A 13,566-nucleotide genomic window follows, 5' to 3' on the forward strand; every position below is an offset into this window, starting at 1 on the left:
CAGCAAATTAAATGCCCCGGGTGAGGATCGAACTCACGACCTTAAGATTATGAGACTTACGCGCTACCCACTGCGCTACCGAGGCACGTTTGCAAGCAACGTCCCAGGAAACTTGGTAAGTCTCGCATATTAGAGATAGACAGTTTGCGCTTTCTCAAGAATCTGTTGTGTTGCTACACGTGCTTTCCCGAATTGCTAGATTAAACTGCTGCCGCGGCTTTTTCAACGGAAAGCAGCACTGCCTGAGGTTACAGTACATCGCCCTTGCGGCACCTGAACACAGCGGCCTGTAGGGCCAGGCTGACGCTAGAGTTCAGAAATAGCACGCGTCCGTCCAAGTACGGTCTCTTGCGTGCTGCGTGTTTGGTTCTTCTCACAGCGAATCCTGCTATACATTCCTGAGGCTGACGCAGCTCAAACGAGCAATCGGCGCGGCAGCATTATAGCGAGAACAGCAAAACGATGCATCGGCCGGGAATCGAACCCGGGCCGCCCGAGTGGTAGGCGAACAACCTACCACTTTTTTAGTTGTTGTTCTCATTTTTTTAGTTGCATTTGTTGGGGGCGGTCGGCCGTGCTTCCCGAGCATATTCCAGAGTAGCTGTCTGCAGGGAAAGTGGGATTGCCACCCAACGACGCCGGATACAGCCGAAAAAAGTGCTACACACGCGGAGTCCCCCACTACACTGCCTTAAAGCGACCGCTCATCACTATCGTGTGAGTAACCTTGCGGCCGCGGCGACGAGTCTTGCCCAAAGACGCAGCGTGCGTGGAGGCGCTGCCCGAACGCGTGTGGATGCACCCTCCTACCTCGTAAAGCGCCTACAGCTACTATCACCGTGGGCCGCTGCCGGCGGGCGGGAAGCCGACACAGCGCGGCGTTACGAGCAGCGGCTGTGCGGTGGTGGTGTAATGGTGAGCATAGTTGCCTTCCCAGCAGTTGATCCGGGTTCGATTCCCGGCCACCGCAACGGGCGCAAATTTTTACGTCTGAGTATGTGAGCCACGTGCTGTTACATTAACGTTTTCTTTCCGTCGTTGCTCCACTCCAGGCCATCCTGTAGTATGTCCCGACTTGTCCCGACTTTGCTCGGCTGACGCGAAAGCTGACGCTTGGAATTCGCCCTTATCAAGAGGAAAGGCGATATAAACGGCTGTGAGAGGTGAGGTGTAGCGAAGTACAGGCAAACTGCGAAGTTTTGTGCTCCTTCTTCTTAAACAAAAAAATAAAAAAAAAAGAGACGCAGTCGGTAGGACTCGAACCTACGCTCCCAGAGGGAATCTGATTTCTAGTCAGACGCCTTAACCACTCGGCCACGACTGCTCGCAGCCAAAAGTCCCCTCGAATCGTGAAAAATCAAACCGTTCTGCGCAGAATGTTGACAGGAAACGAACTCCGTGCACTGATTACGGCAGGGCTACCAGCGCTACGAGACGAGCCATTACGGAAGCGTTAAAATCTTCGCCCGGACAGGGACTCGAACCCTGGACCCTTAGGTTAAAAGCCTAATGCTCTACCGACTGAGCTATCCGGGCTCACGCTTGCTGTGGATGGAGCAGCTGCAGGCAATGTGAATAACTGGAACGCGTGTGTAGGCGTACTACGGTAATTGCTGGCTTCTGGCGCAACTGGCGACTTCACCGACTTGCCACTGACGCTGGTAGCAGCCCAACAGCGGACCAGTGCCTCTTCTCCCTTTACCCCGGTGCTGACAGTAATTGCATCTCGTGCCTGTTTTCCCCGATTACGCTCGGTTGAAGCTCCGGAAGGAGGGCGACAAACGAGGGTTGGAGGGCCAAAACATGGAGGGTCGTGTGCGCAAAAACTTCCCTTCCGGTACCGGGAATCGAACCCGGGCCTCCTGGGTGAAAGCCAGGTATCCTAGCCACTAGACCACACCGGATTTGCTCGATAAACGTCAGATTTACTCCCTCTCCTCTCGCTTTTCGTGCTGAATCCGGACTTAGTGGTGTTCTCTGTTTGCGAGCATATTTGCGCTTGCAGACTGGCATGGCGCACAGCTCGAAACTGACAATTCATTGCAGTTTGCATCATATTTTACTCACAACAGGGGAGGAGAAAGGTCAAAGCTGTACCTTGCCATAGCTGGATGTAAACATTTTAACGCTGAGGCGTGGGCTCCTTGTGGATAACAAACGACAATTCAGTTCGTTCCCTAGCAACAGCAACGCCGTTAATTCAGCCATGATGTACAGCAAATTAAATGCCCCGGGTGAGGATCGAACTCACGACCTTAAGATTATGAGACTTACGCGCTACCCACTGCGCTACCGAGGCACGTTTGCAAGCAACGTCCCAGGAAACTTGGTAAGTCTCGCATATTAGAGATAGACAGTTTGCGCTTTCTCAAGAATCTGTTGTGTTGCTACACGTGCTTTCCCGAATTGCTAGATTAAACTGCTGCCGCGGCTTTTTCAACGGAAAGCAGCACTGCCTGAGGTTACAGTACATCGCCCTTGCGGCACCTGAACACAGCGGCCTGTAGGGCCAGGCTGACGCTAGAGTTCAGAAATAGCACGCGTCCGTCCAAGTACGGTCTCTTGCGTGCTGCGTGTTTGGTTCTTCTCACAGCGAATCCTGCTATACATTCCTGAGGCTGACGCAGCTCAAACGAGCAATCGGCGCGGCAGCATTATAGCGAGAACAGCAAAACGATGCATCGGCCGGGAATCGAACCCGGGCCGCCCGAGTGGTAGGCGAACAACCTACCACTTTTTTAGTTGTTGTTCTCATTTTTTTAGTTGCATTTGTTGGGGGCGGTCGGCCGTGCTTCCCGAGCATATTCCAGAGTAGCTGTCTGCAGGGAAAGTGGGATTGCCACCCAACGACGCCGGATACAGCCGAAAAAAGTGCTACACACGCGGAGTCCCCCACTACACTGCCTTAAAGCGACCGCTCATCACTATCGTGTGAGTAACCTTGCGGCCGCGGCGACGAGTCTTGCCCAAAGACGCAGCGTGCGTGGAGGCGCTGCCCGAACGCGTGTGGATGCACCCTCCTACCTCGTAAAGCGCCTACAGCTACTATCACCGTGGGCCGCTGCCGGCGGGCGGGAAGCCGACACAGCGCGGCGTTACGAGCAGCGGCTGTGCGGTGGTGGTGTAATGGTGAGCATAGTTGCCTTCCCAGCAGTTGATCCGGGTTCGATTCCCGGCCACCGCAACGGGCGCAAATTTTTACGTCTGAGTATGTGAGCCACGTGCTGTTACATTAACGTTTTCTTTCCGTCGTTGCTCCACTCCAGGCCATCCTGTAGTATGTCCCGACTTGTCCCGACTTTGCTCGGCTGACGCGAAAGCTGACGCTTGGAATTCGCCCTTATCAAGAGGACAGGCGATATAAACGGCTGTGAGAGGTGAGGTGTAGCGAAGTACAGGCAAACTGCGAAGTTTTGTGCTCCTTCTTCTTAAACAAAAAAATAAAAAAAAAAGAGACGCAGTCGGTAGGACTCGAACCTACGCTCCCAGAGGGAATCTGATTTCTAGTCAGACGCCTTAACCACTCGGCCACGACTGCTCGCAGCCAAAAGTCCCCTCGAATCGTGAAAAATCAAACCGTTCTGCGCAGAATGTTGACAGGAAACGAACTCCGTGCACTGATTACGGCAGGGCTACCAGCGCTACGAGACGAGCCATTACGGAAGCGTTAAAATCTTCGCCCGGACAGGGACTCGAACCCTGGACCCTTAGGTTAAAAGCCTAATGCTCTACCGACTGAGCTATCCGGGCTCACGCTTGCTGTGGATGGAGCAGCTGCAGGCAATGTGAATAACTGGAACGCGTGTGTAGGCGTACTACGGTAATTGCTGGCTTCTGGCGCAACTGGCGACTTCACCGACTTGCCACTGACGCTGGTAGCAGCCCAACAGCGGACCAGTGCCTCTTCTCCCTTTACCCCGGTGCTGACAGTAATTGCATCTCGTGCCTGTTTTCCCCGATTACGCTCGGTTGAAGCTCCGGAAGGAGGGCGACAAACGAGGGTTGGAGGGCCAAAACATGGAGGGTCGTGTGCGCAAAAACTTCCCTTCCGGTACCGGGAATCGAACCCGGGCCTCCTGGGTGAAAGCCAGGTATCCTAGCCACTAGACCACACCGGATTTGCTCGATAAACGTCAGATTTACTCCCTCTCCTCTCGCTTTTCGTGCTGAATCCGGACTTAGTGGTGTTCTCTGTTTGCGAGCATATTTGCGCTTGCAGACTGGCATGGCGCACAGCTCGAAACTGACAATTCATTGCAGTTTGCATCATATTTTACTCACAACAGGGGAGGAGAAAGGTCAAAGCTGTACCTTGCCATAGCTGGATGTAAACATTTTAACGCTGAGGCGTGGGCTCCTTGTGGATAACAAACGACAATTCAGTTCGTTCCCTAGCAACAGCAACGCCGTTAATTCAGCCATGATGTACAGCAAATTAAATGCCCCGGGTGAGGATCGAACTCACGACCTTAAGATTATGAGACTTACGCGCTACCCACTGCGCTACCGAGGCACGTTTGCAAGCAACGTCCCAGGAAACTTGGTAAGTCTCGCATATTAGAGATAGACAGTTTGCGCTTTCTCAAGAATCTGTTGTGTTGCTACACGTGCTTTCCCGAATTGCTAGATTAAACTGCTGCCGCGGCTTTTTCAACGGAAAGCAGCACTGCCTGAGGTTACAGTACATCGCCCTTGCGGCACCTGAACACAGCGGCCTGTAGGGCCAGGCTGACGCTAGAGTTCAGAAATAGCACGCGTCCGTCCAAGTACGGTCTCTTGCGTGCTGCGTGTTTGGTTCTTCTCACAGCGAATCCTGCTATACATTCCTGAGGCTGACGCAGCTCAAACGAGCAATCGGCGCGGCAGCATTATAGCGAGAACAGCAAAACGATGCATCGGCCGGGAATCGAACCCGGGCCGCCCGAGTGGTAGGCGAACAACCTACCACTTTTTTAGTTGTTGTTCTCATTTTTTTAGTTGCATTTGTTGGGGGCGGTCGGCCGTGCTTCCCGAGCATATTCCAGAGTAGCTGTCTGCAGGGAAAGTGGGATTGCCACCCAACGACGCCGGATACAGCCGAAAAAAGTGCTACACACGCGGAGTCCCCCACTACACTGCCTTAAAGCGACCGCTCATCACTATCGTGTGAGTAACCTTGCGGCCGCGGCGACGAGTCTTGCCCAAAGACGCAGCGTGCGTGGAGGCGCTGCCCGAACGCGTGTGGATGCACCCTCCTACCTCGTAAAGCGCCTACAGCTACTATCACCGTGGGCCGCTGCCGGCGGGCGGGAAGCCGACACAGCGCGGCGTTACGAGCAGCGGCTGTGCGGTGGTGGTGTAATGGTGAGCATAGTTGCCTTCCCAGCAGTTGATCCGGGTTCGATTCCCGGCCACCGCAACGGGCGCAAATTTTTACGTCTGAGTATGTGAGCCACGTGCTGTTACATTAACGTTTTCTTTCCGTCGTTGCTCCACTCCAGGCCATCCTGTAGTATGTCCCGACTTGTCCCGACTTTGCTCGGCTGACGCGAAAGCTGACGCTTGGAATTCGCCCTTATCAAGAGGACAGGCGATATAAACGGCTGTGAGAGGTGAGGTGTAGCGAAGTACAGGCAAACTGCGAAGTTTTGTGCTCCTTCTTCTTAAACAAAAAAATAAAAAAAAAAGAGACGCAGTCGGTAGGACTCGAACCTACGCTCCCAGAGGGAATCTGATTTCTAGTCAGACGCCTTAACCACTCGGCCACGACTGCTCGCAGCCAAAAGTCCCCTCGAATCGTGAAAAATCAAACCGTTCTGCGCAGAATGTTGACAGGAAACGAACTCCGTGCACTGATTACGGCAGGGCTACCAGCGCTACGAGACGAGCCATTACGGAAGCGTTAAAATCTTCGCCCGGACAGGGACTCGAACCCTGGACCCTTAGGTTAAAAGCCTAATGCTCTACCGACTGAGCTATCCGGGCTCACGCTTGCTGTGGATGGAGCAGCTGCAGGCAATGTGAATAACTGGAACGCGTGTGTAGGCGTACTACGGTAATTGCTGGCTTCTGGCGCAACTGGCGACTTCACCGACTTGCCACTGACGCTGGTAGCAGCCCAACAGCGGACCAGTGCCTCTTCTCCCTTTACCCCGGTGCTGACAGTAATTGCATCTCGTGCCTGTTTTCCCCGATTACGCTCGGTTGAAGCTCCGGAAGGAGGGCGACAAACGAGGGTTGGAGGGCCAAAACATGGAGGGTCGTGTGCGCAAAAACTTCCCTTCCGGTACCGGGAATCGAACCCGGGCCTCCTGGGTGAAAGCCAGGTATCCTAGCCACTAGACCACACCGGATTTGCTCGATAAACGTCAGATTTACTCCCTCTCCTCTCGCTTTTCGTGCTGAATCCGGACTTAGTGGTGTTCTCTGTTTGCGAGCATATTTGCGCTTGCAGACTGGCATGGCGCACAGCTCGAAACTGACAATTCATTGCAGTTTGCATCATATTTTACTCACAACAGGGGAGGAGAAAGGTCAAAGCTGTACCTTGCCATAGCTGGATGTAAACATTTTAACGCTGAGGCGTGGGCTCCTTGTGGATAACAAACGACAATTCAGTTCGTTCCCTAGCAACAGCAACGCCGTTAATTCAGCCATGATGTACAGCAAATTAAATGCCCCGGGTGAGGATCGAACTCACGACCTTAAGATTATGAGACTTACGCGCTACCCACTGCGCTACCGAGGCACGTTTGCAAGCAACGTCCCAGGAAACTTGGTAAGTCTCGCATATTAGAGATAGACAGTTTGCGCTTTCTCAAGAATCTGTTGTGTTGCTACACGTGCTTTCCCGAATTGCTAGATTAAACTGCTGCCGCGGCTTTTTCAACGGAAAGCAGCACTGCCTGAGGTTACAGTACATCGCCCTTGCGGCACCTGAACACAGCGGCCTGTAGGGCCAGGCTGACGCTAGAGTTCAGAAATAGCACGCGTCCGTCCAAGTACGGTCTCTTGCGTGCTGCGTGTTTGGTTCTTCTCACAGCGAATCCTGCTATACATTCCTGAGGCTGACGCAGCTCAAACGAGCAATCGGCGCGGCAGCATTATAGCGAGAACAGCAAAACGATGCATCGGCCGGGAATCGAACCCGGGCCGCCCGAGTGGTAGGCGAACAACCTACCACTTTTTTAGTTGTTGTTCTCATTTTTTTAGTTGCATTTGTTGGGGGCGGTCGGCCGTGCTTCCCGAGCATATTCCAGAGTAGCTGTCTGCAGGGAAAGTGGGATTGCCACCCAACGACGCCGGATACAGCCGAAAAAAGTGCTACACACGCGGAGTCCCCCACTACACTGCCTTAAAGCGACCGCTCATCACTATCGTGTGAGTAACCTTGCGGCCGCGGCGACGAGTCTTGCCCAAAGACGCAGCGTGCGTGGAGGCGCTGCCCGAACGCGTGTGGATGCACCCTCCTACCTCGTAAAGCGCCTACAGCTACTATCACCGTGGGCCGCTGCCGGCGGGCGGGAAGCCGACACAGCGCGGCGTTACGAGCAGCGGCTGTGCGGTGGTGGTGTAATGGTGAGCATAGTTGCCTTCCCAGCAGTTGATCCGGGTTCGATTCCCGGCCACCGCAACGGGCGCAAATTTTTACGTCTGAGTATGTGAGCCACGTGCTGTTACATTAACGTTTTCTTTCCGTCGTTGCTCCACTCCAGGCCATCCTGTAGTATGTCCCGACTTGTCCCGACTTTGCTCGGCTGACGCGAAAGCTGACGCTTGGAATTCGCCCTTATCAAGAGGACAGGCGATATAAACGGCTGTGAGAGGTGAGGTGTAGCGAAGTACAGGCAAACTGCGAAGTTTTGTGCTCCTTCTTCTTAAACAAAAAAATAAAAAAAAAAGAGACGCAGTCGGTAGGACTCGAACCTACGCTCCCAGAGGGAATCTGATTTCTAGTCAGACGCCTTAACCACTCGGCCACGACTGCTCGCAGCCAAAAGTCCCCTCGAATCGTGAAAAATCAAACCGTTCTGCGCAGAATGTTGACAGGAAACGAACTCCGTGCACTGATTACGGCAGGGCTACCAGCGCTACGAGACGAGCCATTACGGAAGCGTTAAAATCTTCGCCCGGACAGGGACTCGAACCCTGGACCCTTAGGTTAAAAGCCTAATGCTCTACCGACTGAGCTATCCGGGCTCACGCTTGCTGTGGATGGAGCAGCTGCAGGCAATGTGAATAACTGGAACGCGTGTGTAGGCGTACTACGGTAATTGCTGGCTTCTGGCGCAACTGGCGACTTCACCGACTTGCCACTGACGCTGGTAGCAGCCCAACAGCGGACCAGTGCCTCTTCTCCCTTTACCCCGGTGCTGACAGTAATTGCATCTCGTGCCTGTTTTCCCCGATTACGCTCGGTTGAAGCTCCGGAAGGAGGGCGACAAACGAGGGTTGGAGGGCCAAAACATGGAGGGTCGTGTGCGCAAAAACTTCCCTTCCGGTACCGGGAATCGAACCCGGGCCTCCTGGGTGAAAGCCAGGTATCCTAGCCACTAGACCACACCGGATTTGCTCGATAAACGTCAGATTTACTCCCTCTCCTCTCGCTTTTCGTGCTGAATCCGGACTTAGTGGTGTTCTCTGTTTGCGAGCATATTTGCGCTTGCAGACTGGCATGGCGCACAGCTCGAAACTGACAATTCATTGCAGTTTGCATCATATTTTACTCACAACAGGGGAGGAGAAAGGTCAAAGCTGTACCTTGCCATAGCTGGATGTAAACATTTTAACGCTGAGGCGTGGGCTCCTTGTGGATAACAAACGACAATTCAGTTCGTTCCCTAGCAACAGCAACGCCGTTAATTCAGCCATGATGTACAGCAAATTAAATGCCCCGGGTGAGGATCGAACTCACGACCTTAAGATTATGAGACTTACGCGCTACCCACTGCGCTACCGAGGCACGTTTGCAAGCAACGTCCCAGGAAACTTGGTAAGTCTCGCATATTAGAGATAGACAGTTTGCGCTTTCTCAAGAATCTGTTGTGTTGCTACACGTGCTTTCCCGAATTGCTAGATTAAACTGCTGCCGCGGCTTTTTCAACGGAAAGCAGCACTGCCTGAGGTTACAGTACATCGCCCTTGCGGCACCTGAACACAGCGGCCTGTAGGGCCAGGCTGACGCTAGAGTTCAGAAATAGCACGCGTCCGTCCAAGTACGGTCTCTTGCGTGCTGCGTGTTTGGTTCTTCTCACAGCGAATCCTGCTATACATTCCTGAGGCTGACGCAGCTCAAACGAGCAATCGGCGCGGCAGCATTATAGCGAGAACAGCAAAACGATGCATCGGCCGGGAATCGAACCCGGGCCGCCCGAGTGGTAGGCGAACAACCTACCACTTTTTTAGTTGTTGTTCTCATTTTTTTAGTTGCATTTGTTGGGGGCGGTCGGCCGTGCTTCCCGAGCATATTCCAGAGTAGCTGTCTGCAGGGAAAGTGGGATTGCCACCCAACGACGCCGGATACAGCCGAAAAAAGTGCTACACACGCGGAGTCCCCCACTACACTGCCTTAAAGCGACCGCTCATCACTATCGTGTGAGTAACCTTGCGGCCGCGGCGACGAGTCTTGCCCAAAGACGCAGCGTGCGTGGAGGCGCTGCCCGAACGCGTGTGGATGCACCCTCCTACCTCGTAAAGCGCCTACAGCTACTATCACCGTGGGCCGCTGCCGGCGGGCGGGAAGCCGACACAGCGCGGCGTTACGAGCAGCGGCTGTGCGGTGGTGGTGTAATGGTGAGCATAGTTGCCTTCCCAGCAGTTGATCCGGGTTCGATTCCCGGCCACCGCAACGGGCGCAAATTTTTACGTCTGAGTATGTGAGCCACGTGCTGTTACATTAACGTTTTCTTTCCGTCGTTGCTCCACTCCAGGCCATCCTGTAGTATGTCCCGACTTGTCCCGACTTTGCTCGGCTGACGCGAAAGCTGACGCTTGGAATTCGCCCTTATCAAGAGGACAGGCGATATAAACGGCTGTGAGAGGTGAGGTGTAGCGAAGTACAGGCAAACTGCGAAGTTTTGTGCTCCTTCTTCTTAAACAAAAAAATAAAAAAAAAAGAGACGCAGTCGGTAGGACTCGAACCTACGCTCCCAGAGGGAATCTGATTTCTAGTCAGACGCCTTAACCACTCGGCCACGACTGCTCGCAGCCAAAAGTCCCCTCGAATCGTGAAAAATCAAACCGTTCTGCGCAGAATGTTGACAGGAAACGAACTCCGTGCACTGATTACGGCAGGGCTACCAGCGCTACGAGACGAGCCATTACGGAAGCGTTAAAATCTTCGCCCGGACAGGGACTCGAACCCTGGACCCTTAGGTTAAAAGCCTAATGCTCTACCGACTGAGCTATCCGGGCTCACGCTTGCTGTGGATGGAGCAGCTGCAGGCAATGTGAATAACTGGAACGCGTGTGTAGGCGTACTACGGTAATTGCTGGCTTCTGGCGCAACTGGCGACTTCACCGACTTGCCACTGACGCTGGTAGCAGCCCAACAGCGGACCAGTGCCTCTTCTCCCTTTACCCCGGTGCTGACAGTAATTGCATCTCGTGCCTGTTTTCCCCGATTACGCTCGGTTGAAGCTCCGGAAGGAGGGCGACAAACGAGGGTTGGAGGGCCAAAACATGGAGGGTCGTGTGCGCAAAAATTTCCCTTCCGGTACCGGGAATCGAACCCGGGCCTCCTGGGTGAAAGCCAGGTATCCTAGCCACTAGACCACACCGGATTTGCTCGATAAACGTCAGATTTACTCCCTCTCCTCTCGCTTTTCGTGCTGAATCCGGACTTAGTGGTGTTCTCTGTTTGCGAGCATATTTGCGCTTGCAGACTGGCATGGCGCACAGCTCGAAACTGACAATTCATTGCAGTTTGCATCATATTTTACTCACAACAGGGGAGGAGAAAGGTCAAAGCTGTACCTTGCCATAGCTGGATGTAAACATTTTAACGCTGAGGCGTGGGCTCCTTGTGGATAACAAACGACAATTCAGTTCGTTCCCTAGCAACAGCAACGCCGTTAATTCAGCCATGATGTACAGCAAATTAAATGCCCCGGGTGAGGATCGAACTCACGACCTTAAGATTATGAGACTTACGCGCTACCCACTGCGCTACCGAGGCACGTTTGCAAGCAACGTCCCAGGAAACTTGGTAAGTCTCGCATATTAGAGATAGACAGTTTGCGCTTTCTCAAGAATCTGTTGTGTTGCTACACGTGCTTTCCCGAATTGCTAGATTAAACTGCTGCCGCGGCTTTTTCAACGGAAAGCAGCACTGCCTGAGGTTACAGTACATCGCCCTTGCGGCACCTGAACACAGCGGCCTGTAGGGCCAGGCTGACGCTAGAGTTCAGAAATAGCACGCGTCCGTCCAAGTACGGTCTCTTGCGTGCTGCGTGTTTGGTTCTTCTCACAGCGAATCCTGCTATACATTCCTGAGGCTGACGCAGCTCAAACGAGCAATCGGCGCGGCAGCATTATAGCGAGAACAGCAAAACGATGCATCGGCCGGGAATCGAACCCGGGCCGCCCGAGTGGTAGGCGAACAACCTACCACTTTTTTAGTTGTTGTTCTCATTTTTTTAGTTGCATTTGTTGGGGGCGGTCGGCCGTGCTTCCCGAGCATATTCCAGAGTAGCTGTCTGCAGGGAAAGTGGGATTGCCACCCAACGACGCCGGATACAGCCGAAAAAAGTGCTACACACGCGGAGTCCCCCACTACACTGCCTTAAAGCGACCGCTCATCACTATCGTGTGAGTAACCTTGCGGCCGCGGCGACGAGTCTTGCCCAAAGACGCAGCGTGCGTGGAGGCGCTGCCCGAACGCGTGTGGATGCACCCTCCTACCTCGTAAAGCGCCTACAGCTACTATCACCGTGGGCCGCTGCCGGCGGGCGGGAAGCCGACACAGCGCGGCGTTACGAGCAGCGGCTGTGCGGTGGTGGTGTAATGGTGAGCATAGTTGCCTTCCCAGCAGTTGATCCGGGTTCGATTCCCGGCCACCGCAACGGGCGCAAATTTTTACGTCTGAGTATGTGAGCCACGTGCTGTTACATTAACGTTTTCTTTCCGTCGTTGCTCCACTCCAGGCCATCCTGTAGTATGTCCCGACTTGTCCCGACTTTGCTCGGCTGACGCGAAAGCTGACGCTTGGAATTCGCCCTTATCAAGAGGACAGGCGATATAAACGGCTGTGAGAGGTGAGGTGTAGCGAAGTACAGGCAAACTGCGAAGTTTTGTGCTCCTTCTTCTTAAACAAAAAAATAAAAAAAAAAGAGACGCAGTCGGTAGGACTCGAACCTACGCTCCCAGAGGGAATCTGATTTCTAGTCAGACGCCTTAACCACTCGGCCACGACTGCTCGCAGCCAAAAGTCCCCTCGAATCGTGAAAAATCAAACCGTTCTGCGCAGAATGTTGACAGGAAACGAACTCCGTGCACTGATTACGGCAGGGCTACCAGCGCTACGAGACGAGCCATTACGGAAGCGTTAAAATCTTCGCCCGGACAGGGACTCGAACCCTGGACCCTTAGGTTAAAAGCCTAATGCTCTACCGACTGAGCTATCCGGGCTCACGCTTGCTGTGGATGGAGCAGCTGCAGGCAATGTGAATAACTGGAACGCGTGTGTAGGCGTACTACGGTAATTGCTGGCTTCTGGCGCAACTGGCGACTTCACCGACTTGCCACTGACGCTGGTAGCAGCCCAACAGCGGACCAGTGCCTCTTCTCCCTTTACCCCGGTGCTGACAGTAATTGCATCTCGTGCCTGTTTCCCCGATTACGCTCGGTTGAAGCTCCGGAAGGAGGGCGACAAACGAGGGTTGGAGGGCCAAAACATGGAGGGTCGTGTGCGCAAAAACTTCCCTTCCGGTACCGGGAATCGAACCCGGGCCTCCTGGGTGAAAGCCAGGTATCCTAGCCACTAGACCACACCGGATTTGCTCGATAAACGTCAGATTTACTCCCTCTCCTCTCGCTTTTCGTGCTGAATCCGGACTTAGTGGTGTTCTCTGTTTGCGAGCATATTTGCGCTTGCAGACTGGCATGGCGCACAGCTCGAAACTGACAATTCATTGCAGTTTGCATCATATTTTACTCACAACAGGGGAGGAGAAAGGTCAAAGCTGTACCTTGCCATAGCTGGATGTAAACATTTTAACGCTGAGGCGTGGGCTCCTTGTGGATAACAAACGACAATTCAGTTCGTTCCCTAGCAACAGCAACGCCGTTAATTCAGCCATGATGTACAGCAAATTAAATGCCCCGGGTGAGGATCGAACTCACGACCTTAAGATTATGAGACTTACGCGCTACCCACTGCGCTACCGAGGCACGTTTGCAAGCAACGTCCCAGGAAACTTGGTAAGTCTCGCATATTAGAGATAGACAGTTTGCGCTTTCTCAAGAATCTGTTGTGTTGCTACACGTGCTTTCCCGAATTGCTAGATTAAACTGCTGCCGCGGCTTTTTCAACGGAAAGCAGCACTGCCTGAGGTTACAGTACATCGCCCTTGCGGCACCTGAACACAG

The 13,566-nt window shown here is 53.5% G+C and overlaps 31 non-coding genes across 31 annotated transcripts; 6 read left to right on the forward strand and 25 right to left on the reverse strand.

The window, feature by feature from the left end:
• Positions 1 to 12: 12 nt before the first annotated feature.
• Trnam-cau (transfer RNA methionine (anticodon CAU)) lies at positions 13 to 85 on the reverse strand. Its single transcript has one exon. It is a non-coding gene; the product is annotated as a tRNA-Met (tRNA).
• An 813-nt stretch (positions 86 to 898) lies between these two features.
• Trnag-ucc (transfer RNA glycine (anticodon UCC)) lies at positions 899 to 970 on the forward strand. Its single transcript has one exon. It is a non-coding gene; the product is annotated as a tRNA-Gly (tRNA).
• Positions 971 to 1,242: 272 nt separating this feature from the next.
• Trnas-aga (transfer RNA serine (anticodon AGA)) lies at positions 1,243 to 1,324 on the reverse strand. Its single transcript has one exon. It is a non-coding gene; the product is annotated as a tRNA-Ser (tRNA).
• A 139-nt stretch (positions 1,325 to 1,463) lies between these two features.
• On the reverse strand, positions 1,464 to 1,536 carry Trnak-uuu (transfer RNA lysine (anticodon UUU)). Its single transcript has one exon. It is a non-coding gene; the product is annotated as a tRNA-Lys (tRNA).
• A 296-nt stretch (positions 1,537 to 1,832) lies between these two features.
• Trnae-uuc (transfer RNA glutamic acid (anticodon UUC)) lies at positions 1,833 to 1,904 on the reverse strand. The gene has a single exon. It is a non-coding gene; the product is annotated as a tRNA-Glu (tRNA).
• Positions 1,905 to 2,226: 322 nt separating this feature from the next.
• Trnam-cau (transfer RNA methionine (anticodon CAU)) lies at positions 2,227 to 2,299 on the reverse strand. The gene has a single exon. It is a non-coding gene; the product is annotated as a tRNA-Met (tRNA).
• Positions 2,300 to 3,112: 813 nt separating this feature from the next.
• Trnag-ucc (transfer RNA glycine (anticodon UCC)) lies at positions 3,113 to 3,184 on the forward strand. The gene has a single exon. It is a non-coding gene; the product is annotated as a tRNA-Gly (tRNA).
• Positions 3,185 to 3,456: 272 nt separating this feature from the next.
• On the reverse strand, positions 3,457 to 3,538 carry Trnas-aga (transfer RNA serine (anticodon AGA)). The gene has a single exon. It is a non-coding gene; the product is annotated as a tRNA-Ser (tRNA).
• Positions 3,539 to 3,677: 139 nt separating this feature from the next.
• Trnak-uuu (transfer RNA lysine (anticodon UUU)) lies at positions 3,678 to 3,750 on the reverse strand. Its single transcript has one exon. It is a non-coding gene; the product is annotated as a tRNA-Lys (tRNA).
• A 296-nt stretch (positions 3,751 to 4,046) lies between these two features.
• On the reverse strand, positions 4,047 to 4,118 carry Trnae-uuc (transfer RNA glutamic acid (anticodon UUC)). Its single transcript has one exon. It is a non-coding gene; the product is annotated as a tRNA-Glu (tRNA).
• Positions 4,119 to 4,440: 322 nt separating this feature from the next.
• On the reverse strand, positions 4,441 to 4,513 carry Trnam-cau (transfer RNA methionine (anticodon CAU)). Its single transcript has one exon. It is a non-coding gene; the product is annotated as a tRNA-Met (tRNA).
• An 813-nt stretch (positions 4,514 to 5,326) lies between these two features.
• Trnag-ucc (transfer RNA glycine (anticodon UCC)) lies at positions 5,327 to 5,398 on the forward strand. The gene has a single exon. It is a non-coding gene; the product is annotated as a tRNA-Gly (tRNA).
• A 272-nt stretch (positions 5,399 to 5,670) lies between these two features.
• Trnas-aga (transfer RNA serine (anticodon AGA)) lies at positions 5,671 to 5,752 on the reverse strand. The gene has a single exon. It is a non-coding gene; the product is annotated as a tRNA-Ser (tRNA).
• A 139-nt stretch (positions 5,753 to 5,891) lies between these two features.
• On the reverse strand, positions 5,892 to 5,964 carry Trnak-uuu (transfer RNA lysine (anticodon UUU)). Its single transcript has one exon. It is a non-coding gene; the product is annotated as a tRNA-Lys (tRNA).
• Positions 5,965 to 6,260: 296 nt separating this feature from the next.
• Trnae-uuc (transfer RNA glutamic acid (anticodon UUC)) lies at positions 6,261 to 6,332 on the reverse strand. Its single transcript has one exon. It is a non-coding gene; the product is annotated as a tRNA-Glu (tRNA).
• A 322-nt stretch (positions 6,333 to 6,654) lies between these two features.
• Positions 6,655 to 6,727, reverse strand: Trnam-cau (transfer RNA methionine (anticodon CAU)). The gene has a single exon. It is a non-coding gene; the product is annotated as a tRNA-Met (tRNA).
• Positions 6,728 to 7,540: 813 nt separating this feature from the next.
• On the forward strand, positions 7,541 to 7,612 carry Trnag-ucc (transfer RNA glycine (anticodon UCC)). The gene has a single exon. It is a non-coding gene; the product is annotated as a tRNA-Gly (tRNA).
• Positions 7,613 to 7,884: 272 nt separating this feature from the next.
• On the reverse strand, positions 7,885 to 7,966 carry Trnas-aga (transfer RNA serine (anticodon AGA)). The gene has a single exon. It is a non-coding gene; the product is annotated as a tRNA-Ser (tRNA).
• A 139-nt stretch (positions 7,967 to 8,105) lies between these two features.
• Trnak-uuu (transfer RNA lysine (anticodon UUU)) lies at positions 8,106 to 8,178 on the reverse strand. The gene has a single exon. It is a non-coding gene; the product is annotated as a tRNA-Lys (tRNA).
• A 296-nt stretch (positions 8,179 to 8,474) lies between these two features.
• On the reverse strand, positions 8,475 to 8,546 carry Trnae-uuc (transfer RNA glutamic acid (anticodon UUC)). Its single transcript has one exon. It is a non-coding gene; the product is annotated as a tRNA-Glu (tRNA).
• A 322-nt stretch (positions 8,547 to 8,868) lies between these two features.
• Trnam-cau (transfer RNA methionine (anticodon CAU)) lies at positions 8,869 to 8,941 on the reverse strand. Its single transcript has one exon. It is a non-coding gene; the product is annotated as a tRNA-Met (tRNA).
• An 813-nt stretch (positions 8,942 to 9,754) lies between these two features.
• Trnag-ucc (transfer RNA glycine (anticodon UCC)) lies at positions 9,755 to 9,826 on the forward strand. Its single transcript has one exon. It is a non-coding gene; the product is annotated as a tRNA-Gly (tRNA).
• A 272-nt stretch (positions 9,827 to 10,098) lies between these two features.
• Positions 10,099 to 10,180, reverse strand: Trnas-aga (transfer RNA serine (anticodon AGA)). The gene has a single exon. It is a non-coding gene; the product is annotated as a tRNA-Ser (tRNA).
• A 139-nt stretch (positions 10,181 to 10,319) lies between these two features.
• On the reverse strand, positions 10,320 to 10,392 carry Trnak-uuu (transfer RNA lysine (anticodon UUU)). Its single transcript has one exon. It is a non-coding gene; the product is annotated as a tRNA-Lys (tRNA).
• A 296-nt stretch (positions 10,393 to 10,688) lies between these two features.
• Positions 10,689 to 10,760, reverse strand: Trnae-uuc (transfer RNA glutamic acid (anticodon UUC)). The gene has a single exon. It is a non-coding gene; the product is annotated as a tRNA-Glu (tRNA).
• Positions 10,761 to 11,082: 322 nt separating this feature from the next.
• Positions 11,083 to 11,155, reverse strand: Trnam-cau (transfer RNA methionine (anticodon CAU)). Its single transcript has one exon. It is a non-coding gene; the product is annotated as a tRNA-Met (tRNA).
• Positions 11,156 to 11,968: 813 nt separating this feature from the next.
• On the forward strand, positions 11,969 to 12,040 carry Trnag-ucc (transfer RNA glycine (anticodon UCC)). The gene has a single exon. It is a non-coding gene; the product is annotated as a tRNA-Gly (tRNA).
• Positions 12,041 to 12,312: 272 nt separating this feature from the next.
• Positions 12,313 to 12,394, reverse strand: Trnas-aga (transfer RNA serine (anticodon AGA)). The gene has a single exon. It is a non-coding gene; the product is annotated as a tRNA-Ser (tRNA).
• Positions 12,395 to 12,533: 139 nt separating this feature from the next.
• Trnak-uuu (transfer RNA lysine (anticodon UUU)) lies at positions 12,534 to 12,606 on the reverse strand. Its single transcript has one exon. It is a non-coding gene; the product is annotated as a tRNA-Lys (tRNA).
• A 295-nt stretch (positions 12,607 to 12,901) lies between these two features.
• Positions 12,902 to 12,973, reverse strand: Trnae-uuc (transfer RNA glutamic acid (anticodon UUC)). Its single transcript has one exon. It is a non-coding gene; the product is annotated as a tRNA-Glu (tRNA).
• A 322-nt stretch (positions 12,974 to 13,295) lies between these two features.
• Positions 13,296 to 13,368, reverse strand: Trnam-cau (transfer RNA methionine (anticodon CAU)). The gene has a single exon. It is a non-coding gene; the product is annotated as a tRNA-Met (tRNA).
• Positions 13,369 to 13,566: the final 198 nt, after the last annotated feature.

This window comes from Schistocerca serialis, unplaced genomic scaffold (assembly GCF_023864345.2).
Source record: "Schistocerca serialis cubense isolate TAMUIC-IGC-003099 unplaced genomic scaffold, iqSchSeri2.2 HiC_scaffold_983, whole genome shotgun sequence".
NCBI lineage: Eukaryota > Metazoa > Arthropoda > Insecta > Orthoptera > Acrididae > Schistocerca > Schistocerca serialis.